We start from the raw sequence: 9,886 nt of genomic DNA, 5'->3' as shown, positions 1-9,886 counted from the left end.
CCCTCGCCTCCTGCAAGTGTTTGTTCATTGGTGCCTTTCCTCGTAAGCATGAATACTAGGAGCAGAGGAGACAGTGAGCATTGTGAAGCAGATGTGAGGGGTGAGGAAGATGATGAGTCCTTCTGAGTGTGCTGAGTTTGAGGGGGTCCAATAAAATGCTGGTTATAGGTCAGCTGATCAATACCAGTGACACGTGTTCATCGAAGAAGGGCAGACTGTGTGCTGATAGGCCTGGCCCGGAGCAGACTTGGGAAACAGGCAATGCTGCTCTCTCACCCCAGGTACCCAAGGCCTTCTAGTACCTTCTATCTTTTCAAATCTTCTCCCAGGAAATGTCCTGATACACTTATTAACACTAAGTCCTAAAATATTGTGCAATGTTAGCCAACCCAAGTAATTTTCATTTTAATTTGGAACAGGGTCCTAAGCTATAAGACTGAGTCTCTCATGGTGGGTTTCTATGTATCAATGACGAATCTGTCGAGAACACACTTCCCTACTTCTCCCACCCCGAATACCTCATAGCTGGCTTTCTGATCTCCTTTGAGCTGACTGAAGCAATTTTTGAAAGGCATTCACTAGTGAGTGGACCGAAAAATTCTTTGTGACTAACTCCTCATTACTCAGAAAATTTAAGTGGATCAAACATCCCATCCCCTCACCCTTCGGGTATGTTGGTAATCACAATGTTACTGTATAATATGAAATTTTCCAAATAGAACTAAACTCAGGTCTATAAATACACATGATTAAGGCTTCAAATATAGCACTGCTTTATTTTCATGGGGGTTATTTCTGTGTGGTGATTGCCTGGCTGATTTGCAATTTCAGAATACAAATGGCTTTTCTCCATAACTAATAGGAAACTTGGCAGGGTGCTGCACACCCAGGCCCTCTGTGAAAAAGTCTGTTCAACAGTGGCAAGTGCTCTTCTTCTGAATTATATAAGCAGGGCTGACAAGAGGAAAGGGTACAACTCTACATCCTGCTAAGTTGAAAGAGTGTCTGGTTTTTCTTCTGGTGCAAGAGGAGTGCTGACTCTTCTTGCAATAAATAATCATGTGATCATGAGCATATATCCTTGTTATATTCTAAATTAAATACAGTATGGTACAAATTAGGAACAAATGCAAATTAAGATTTCTCTGACCTTGGATTCACAAGGAACTAAATAATTTTAAAATAAGAATGATGTAAATAAATTCGTAATCATGGTGACTAAACCAAAGAGGAACTGCATGAAACAGCTTATGGCTTTATCAGCAAAACACTAACTAAAGAGTTTATCATCTCCATTTAATAGAGAGGAAAGTAGGTTTATGATCTTACTGTACTCTCAATATCATAAAGCAACTTTTCTAATATCATCATAGACAATAAAACCCAACTCTGAGCCAGACCCTTCTAGGTAAACACAACAAAATGTCTATATTTTGAAGTAGTTTAGATAATGACAGACTTTGGAGTCAAAGTTCAAATCCCAGTTCTCTCACCTATTAATTTTGTGATAGGTGATGTCCAAATTGTGGACTAATGTGGCTTAGGGAAGTTTTCTCATAAGTATAATGGTGATTTTAAAGTAATTCCTGGCTGGGTGCAGTGGCTCACTCCTGTAATTCCAGCACTTTGGGAGGCCGAGGTGGGTGAGTTCAAGACCATCCTGGCCAACATTGTGAAACCACATCTGTACTAAAAATACAAAAATTAGCTGGGCATAGTGGCGGGTACCTGTAGTCCCAGCTACTCAGGAGGCTGAGGCAGGAGAATCACTTGCAGTGAGCAGAGATCACACCATCGCACTCCAGCCGGGGCAACAAGAACGAGACTTCCTCTCAAAAACAAAACAAAACAAAACAAACAAAAAAACACAAAATAAAGTAATACCCACATCTCAGGGCATCTGAGAAGATTAAATGAGAAAACACACAGAAAACACAGTATCTGGTATACAATAAATACCCAGTGGATAGTGAACATTTTTAACATTTTGTTTGAAATTCTGTCTTCATTGTCATCCACTCATTTCTGAACCTCCTTCTGCTGGCTCTGTGGACTTCTCTGTCCCCTTTCTAGAGGACTTTAGGATGTTCTTTCCTGCCAGTCTCTTTAAGGATATAGTCAGGCCAAGTGTATCAGTCAGCCAGTGTTAGAACCCAAGTCCATGGCAAGACTCCAAAGCTTGTGTGAAAGAAACAGATCCAGAGGAGTTGCTCAAGATAGAGGGTTAGGGATGGGAAAACAAAGCTAGAAATTAAAAATGTAAATCTAAACCAAAGTCAGAGTTAGAGTGAAGCTAATTGTGATGGTTAATACTGAATGTCAACTTGACTGGATTGAAGGATGTGAAGTATTGATCCTGGGTGTGTCTGTGAGGGTGTTGCCAAAGGAGAATAACATTTGAGTCAGTGGGCTGGGAAAGGCAGACTCACCCTTAATCTGGGTGGGCACCATCTAATCAGTTGCCAGCATGGCTAGAATATAAAGCAGGCAGAAAAAATATGAAAAGACTCGACTGGCCTAGCCTCCCAGGCTGCATCTTTCTCCTATGCTGGATGCTTCCTGCCCTCAAACATCAGACTCTAAGTTCTTCAGCTTTGGGACTTGGACTGGCTCTCCTTGCTTCCCAGCTTGCAGACAGCCTATTGTGGGACCTTGTGATCATGTGAGTTAACACTTAATAAACTCATATATATATATATATCCTATTAGTTCTATCCCTCTGGAGAACCCTGACTAATACACTAATGAAGGTTAAGTTTCAAGACTCCTCTCTTACATGGCCCCTTCCAAAACCTTACACCTGTTTGTAATTTTACATTCTTTTTTAAAACTATGGCCCCTAAGATCAGACAAAGTTCAGGCCAGTCAGAATCTGGGACCCCGCCAGTGTGGTAGCTCATGCCTGTAATCCTAGTACTTTGGGAGTCTGAGGCAGGTGGATCACTTGGAGTTCAGGACCAGCCTGGCCAACACAGTGAAACCCTGTCTCTACTGAAAATACAAAAATTAGCCAGTTGTGGTGGCGGATGCCTATAATCCCAGCTACTCGGGAGGCTGAGGAGAATTGCTTAAACCTGGGAGGTGGAAGTTGCAGTGAGCCAAGATCGCGCCACCGCACTCCAGCTTGGGTGAGAGAGCAAGATTCCATCTCAAAAAAACAAAAACAAACAAACAAACCACCCCCCTCCCAGAACTGCCCTTGTCTAGTTCATGTGCTCGGAGACAGACTGGCAGGGGAGTGGCCTCAAGCTGCAAACCACAGGGATAACCTGGGGGATATTATTTTCCTGCCTCCCAATGGATCTCAAGATTGGTCACAGATCAGGAATAAGGCTCTGTCTTCAGGTGGGGTCTAAAGGTTCCTGTGGTGAAAAGAGCCAAGTGGTATGAAGAATGAGGGTCTGACGAAGCTGGTGATTAAGGCTAATTCTGCAGCTTGCAGTGCAGTAAGGGAAATGAAATATTACCGAAATGAGTACAGTAAGGCATTATATCAGTATTTCTCACATGTGGTTGAGTCCAGCTATGATGGAGTACGCCAGCCAATACTCTCACCAAAACAAACTAAAGAAAGCTGGATTAAATTAAAGAAAAAAATCTGCTGGAAAGCAACAGAAAACTGGCAAGATAGCTAGAACTTGAGAGAAGTTTATTTATGTGATTATTATGGTGATCTTTTTGCACAATACTTTACCTCTAAAGCCTTGCAGCCATTCTTGATGCAGGGCCAACAGCTGAGAAGGCAGTAGTTTTAGACAATTTGATGGGTCTGAGAAGATAAAAATTAAAGTTGGAAGTTGCCAAGGCAATTAGGACACGTAGAGAATCAAGATGCCAGAGAGAAGAGGGGTACAAAAATGTGAGGCCAACATCAGCATCAGTTTTCAAGTTATTTTCTGATTAAATTGTACAAGAGGCTCAGAAGTCAAACAGAAAGTGGGTGCAAGGCAAAGTAGACTTTCAGGCAGTCTCATAGTGTTATGGAGACAAAACCTGAGTTCAGAACTTGTCAAGGAGGACCTGGAAAATATCGCAGGCCCCTAGCTGGGATCTTTACAGGGTGAGCCAGAGCTGGATGGACCTTCTCAAAGACAGCAAACCAGCCAGGGAGGCAGTATGGTCCCGACTGGATTGGCATGATCTGCCTCTGGCTCCTTGCAAGAGAAGAAGGTAAATCCTCTCTGCAGGGAGAAAACATCATCCAGAGCCTGTGCAATGATTCAGACACAACGTCAAGCGTTCATTAAAGAATTGCCAGGCACAGCAAGATACAGGACTGAAAGAAAAATCTGACAACAGACAACTCCAGATACTGGAGTAATTGGGTACACTAAAATAACTGTAATCAATATCCTGAAGAAAATCGATGACAAGAGTTTGCTCAAAGAATTGGAATTCGTTAAAAGAGAATAGAATGAAAATTATGAAGATAAAAAGTGCAACTACAATTTGAACTCAGTAGATAGGTTTAACAGCAAGCAGAGCAGGGCTGAAGAGGGATCGGGGTGGTGGAAGAAAGGTGAGTCGAAAATACACAGACTGTATCTCGGCACCTTCTAGGCAAACTGAGGAAAATCAAAGACAGGCCGGGCACAGTGGCAAACACCCGTAATCCCAGCACTTTAGGAGGCCGAGGCAGGCAGATCACTTGAGGCCAGGAGTTTGAGACCAGCCTGGCAACGTGGCAGAATCCCATCTCTACTAAAAATACAAAAGTTAGCCAGATGTGGTGGGCGCCTGTAATCCCAGCTATTTTGTGGGAGGCTGAGGCAGGAGAACCACTTGAACTGGGAAGGCAGAGGTTGCAGTGAGCTGAGACTGTGCCACCGCACTCCAGCCTACATGACAGAGCAAGACTGTCAAAAAAAAAAAAAAAAAAATCAAACACAAACATTTTAAAGAGCTGCAAGGAAAAAGAGACATTGTCTTCAAAGGAGCAGAAAAAGACTGAGAGCGGACTTTTCCAATGAGAGATAGAGGCATAAGACAATAAACTGACAATTTTTAAAGTGCTTAAATAATTGACAATCTAGACTTCTATACATAGTGAAGATACCCTTCAAAATTAAAGATGAAAAAAAGACATCTCCAGACAGAGAATTTGTCAGCAGCACATTTGCACGAAAGGAAACATTTAAAAGCTTTAATTGTTCATAAAGAAAGAAAATTATGGCCAGGCGCAGTGGCTCACGCCTGTAATCCCAGCACTTTGCGAGGCCGAGGTGGGCGGATCACGGGGTCAGGAGATCAAGACCATCCTGGTTAACACGGTGAAACCCAGTCTCTACTAAAAAATACAAAAAGTTAGCCGGGCGTGGTGGCGGGTGCGTGTAGACCCAGCTACTCGGGAACCTGAGGCAGGAGAATGGCATGAACCCGGGAGGCAGAGCTGGCAGTGAGCAGAGGCCAATTTTCCCCCAGATTGATCTGTAGATTTAGTGTAATCCCAATAAAAGTCTGGTAAGTTTTTTTGTGGAATTGACAAAATAATTCTAAAATTTATACAAGGACTAAAAGTTGCCAATAATTTTGAAGAATATGGTTAAAGGATATACACAAGTTAAAACTCATTATAAAGTAATAGTAATTAAAACAGTGAAATGTTGGCACAAGAGATGAAATATATGCCAATGAAACAAAAGAAATTACAGAAACAGACCCACACATATATAATCACTTGATTTATGACACAGATGCTACTACATTGTAGTGTAGTGCACTGTAGGATGGCCTTTTGGATAAATAGTACTCAGTTAATCTGCTGAACCCTACCTCACATCATTCAGGGAAATGCATTTGAGAAGGTAAACACAAAAAGTACATTATGTATGATTCAATCTATATAAAGATCAAAAACAGGCAAAAGTAATTGTGATAGAAGACAGGACCTTAAAGATCAGCCAGTCTGACTTCTGGTTTCAAAGTGGCAGTGTCGAAGCAAGCCGTTTTTATTCCCTCTTGTAGAAAACCAAAAACAAATATACAGCACCAAGATTACCATGAGAAATATTTTAGAACTCAAGGATGAAGAGGGATGGTTCTTAGGGCCACAGAGGAGTGGAAAAACACGGAGAAGACTGTAAGAAAATAAGACTCCCCTTTCTGTTGGGCACCAAGTCCACAGAAAATTTTCCCCCAACTCACTTGGTCACTTGTTTCTTTTTTCTTTTCCTTTTTTTTTTTTTTTTTTTTTTTTGAGATGGAGTCGTGCTCTGTTGCCAAGCTGGAGTGCCATGGCAGGATCTCGGCTCACTGCAACCTCTGCCTCCCGGGTTCAAGCAATTCTCCTGCCTCAGCCTCCCAAGTAGCTGGAACTACAGGCGTGTGCCACCACATCCAGCTAATTTTTGTATTTTTAGTAGAGATGGGGTTTCATCATGTTGGCCAGGATGGTCTTGATCTCTGACCTTGTGATCTGCCTGCCTCGGCCTCCCAAAGTGCTGGGATTACAGGTGTGAGCTACTGCGCCTGGCCTCACTTGTTTCCATATTGGAGAAAGTGAGATTGATGTGGACAACCAGTTTTCCCATGATGTTGGGTTTCCTGGCAGAAGACCTGTCCTTCTCTTAACCTGCAGGAAGTATCTTGAGTGCCTGAAGAGAGAAATATCCCTGGGGACAGGCAGAGATAAAGGGGGAAGATGGGATTACCATCCCCAGCCCTGGAAGCTCTGCTCTGTAACTCTGCCAAAGGAGATGCCAAATCAGAGTGGCCGCTCAGCAGCACCATGCTGTAGGAGATCCATCCCACAGATCCCCTGAGCAAAAACCCCTAGCCGGCCTTCTTACAATGCCAGGACCTTCCCTTCGGAACCTCTCCTATTCAGGAAGAGCTGTGCTTGGAGTGTTTACTAGAGCCAAGGTGAAACCTGGGCTTAAGGCACCACCTAGAGCTGAAAAGGAGGCAGTGACCTGGCGGTAAAGAACCTCTAACCAAATATATGCAATAAAAACCAAAACAAGTTCGGCAGAGAAGGCTAGAATAGAAAACTAATCTTTCAATGCAAAGACATAAATATACGTCCACAAGAAACAGCAGCAAACAGGGAACCATGACCTCCCCAAACAAACAAAGCAAAGAATCAGTGACTGACCCTAGCAAGAAGACATTAGGACAAATGCCGAATGCAGGCAGAGATGGCATTAGGACAGATACCTAATGCATGCAGAGCTTAAAACCTAGATGACAGGTGCAGAAAACCACCATGGCACATGTATACCTATGTAACAAACCTGCACGTTCAGAACTTGCATCCCAGAACTTAAAGTAAAAGAAAAAAAGAAAAGCAAGGCAAGAAGGCAATATATAAACTTTTTCACCAATAACTCAAAATAGTGGTTTAAGGAAACTCAGTGATTTCTAAGTTAACATAGAAAAGCAATTCAAAAATTTATCAGAAATACTTAATAAAGAGATTGAAATAACACAAAAAAAGTTGAATAGAAATTTTTCAAACTGAGAAATTTATTTGCTAAGCTGAACAATTTGTTATAAGCGCTCCACAGTAGAATGGATTAAGTGGAGGAAAGAATCGGAGATTGAAGACAGGCTATTTGAAAATACACAGAGGAGACAAAAGAAAAATGAATGAAAAGTAATAAAGGTCACCTACAAAATAAGGAAAATTACCTCAAAAGATCACCTCTAAGAATTTTGATGTTCAAGAGGGAGTTGAGCAAGAGCAAAGGGTGGAAAGCTTATTCAAAGAGATAACAAAACTTGTCAAAACTAGAAAAAGATATACATATCCAAGTACAGGAAGGTCAGAGAACATCAAACATATTTGACCCAAATAAGAGTACCCCAAGGCATACAATAATCACACTCTCAAAGGTCAAGGACAAAGAGAGAATCATAAAAGAAGCAAGACAAAGGAAGCAAGTAACATATCAAGGAGCTCCAGTTCATCTGGCAACAAACTTCTCCATGGAAAGCATACAGGCCAGGAGTTACAAAACAATCAGAAAACAGGCAACAGCAGTAAGTCCTTATATATCAATAATGATAATGAATGTTAATGGACAAAATTCTTCAATTAAAAGTCAAAGAGTGGCTGAATGGACAAAGAAGCCCCAACTATATGCTTTTTACAATAAAACCATTTCACCTACAAAGACACATACAGATTGAAAGTAAAAGAGTGGAAAAAGATATTTCATGCAACTAGAAACAACAAAAAAAAGGGAGTAGCTATACTTGTATCAGACAAAATAGACTACAAATCAAAGACTGTAAAAGGAGACAAAGAAGGTCACTAACGATTAAGGAGTCAATTCAGCAAGAGGATGTAACAATTATAAATATCTATGCATCAAACACCAAAGCTCCCAAGCATATAAAGCAAAAATTAATAGATTTGAAGGGAGAAATAGACTGCAATACAATAATAATATGGGGACTTTAACACTCCACTCTCAGTGATGGACAGATTACCTAGACAGAAAATCAGTAAAGAAACACCAGAGTTAAACTATATACTAGACCTAATAGGTCTAACTGACATTTATAGAACATTTCACCCAACTACTGTAGGTTGTACCTTCTTTTCATGGAACATAATGTAGAATAGACTAAATCTTATGGCACAAAACAATTTTGAACAAATTTTAAAAAGTAGAAATCATATCAAGTATCTTTTCTGACCACAATGGAATAAAACTAGACATCAATAACAAGAGGAACTTCAGAAACTTCACAAATTCATGGAAACTAAACAACATGCCCCTGAATGACCCATGGGTCAATAAAGACTTTAAGAAGGAAATTTAAAATGTCTTGAAACAAATGGAAATGGAAATACAACATACCAAAATCTATGGGATACAGCAGAAGTAGTACTAAGAGGGAAGTTTATAGCAATAAACACCTGTATCAAAAAGGTGGAAAGACTTCAAATAAACAACCCAATTATGAACCTCAAGGAACTAGAAAAGCAAGAACAAGCCAAACCCAAAACTGGTAGAAGAAATACTAAAGGTTAGAGCAGAAATAAATGAAATTGAGACTAGAAGACAATACAGACTAACAAAACAAAAAGTTGGTTTTTTGGGGAAAGAGAAATAAAATTGACAAAACTTTGGCTAGACTAGAAAAAAGACACTCTCCTATTGTCATTGTTTTCAAAAAATAAATGTATATGCATCAGAAAACATATCAAATGTATCCTTCAGGGTCCCCAAATGCCTACTGATATATAGCATGTCCTGCTTCATGCCAGGTCCTGCTAATTAAGGAACTCCTCATAGCTGATACCTTTAATCTGTTATCAGAGCACTGAGTCTGATGTCAGAGATCTTTGCATTCATTTGACTTGCATTCTATTTTTCAGGCTAGCCAGGGCAAGAGAAGTTGATTCCAGTCATTGTTAACTCTAGACAAGAACCAACAATTTCACTTCTCATGCCCACTATTAATAGCACATTGGCAAGTTAAGAGATCCGCCTGATCAATTTAATTCCTGAGCTATCGCAGTTGACATTCATGACTTTTTCCCCAAGGTAGGACTGTATTTCTGCAGACATATTCTCCATTTGCTGAAATGAACCCATTCCTTTAATAAGAGTTCAACTAGATCAAGATTTACAATGATAGCCCTGAAAAAACTTATCACAATTTATTTCTGTAATTACATAACATGATCTTGATTTATTTCACACATAGACTTTTACTCCTGGGAACTTTAACTGACATGGATGTTATTTTCAGCTCCCAAATGCATTAATGCTTGGTTTGTGATAGGAAGTGTAATCAGAAGGCTGACCCAGCTGATGTATAATGATTAAAAATATAAGTCTTGGTAAATCTTGTTTTTCCCTTTATTTGAAATCTCTCTCTCTCTTTTAATCTTAAAGCCTTTACTTTGAGACATGATGGAAAAGTCTTACAG

The sequence above is a fragment of the Piliocolobus tephrosceles genome, chromosome 6 (assembly GCF_002776525.5).
Source record: "Piliocolobus tephrosceles isolate RC106 chromosome 6, ASM277652v3, whole genome shotgun sequence".
In the NCBI taxonomy this organism is placed as follows: domain Eukaryota; kingdom Metazoa; phylum Chordata; class Mammalia; order Primates; family Cercopithecidae; genus Piliocolobus; species Piliocolobus tephrosceles.
This window is presented reverse-complemented; position numbering follows the sequence as displayed.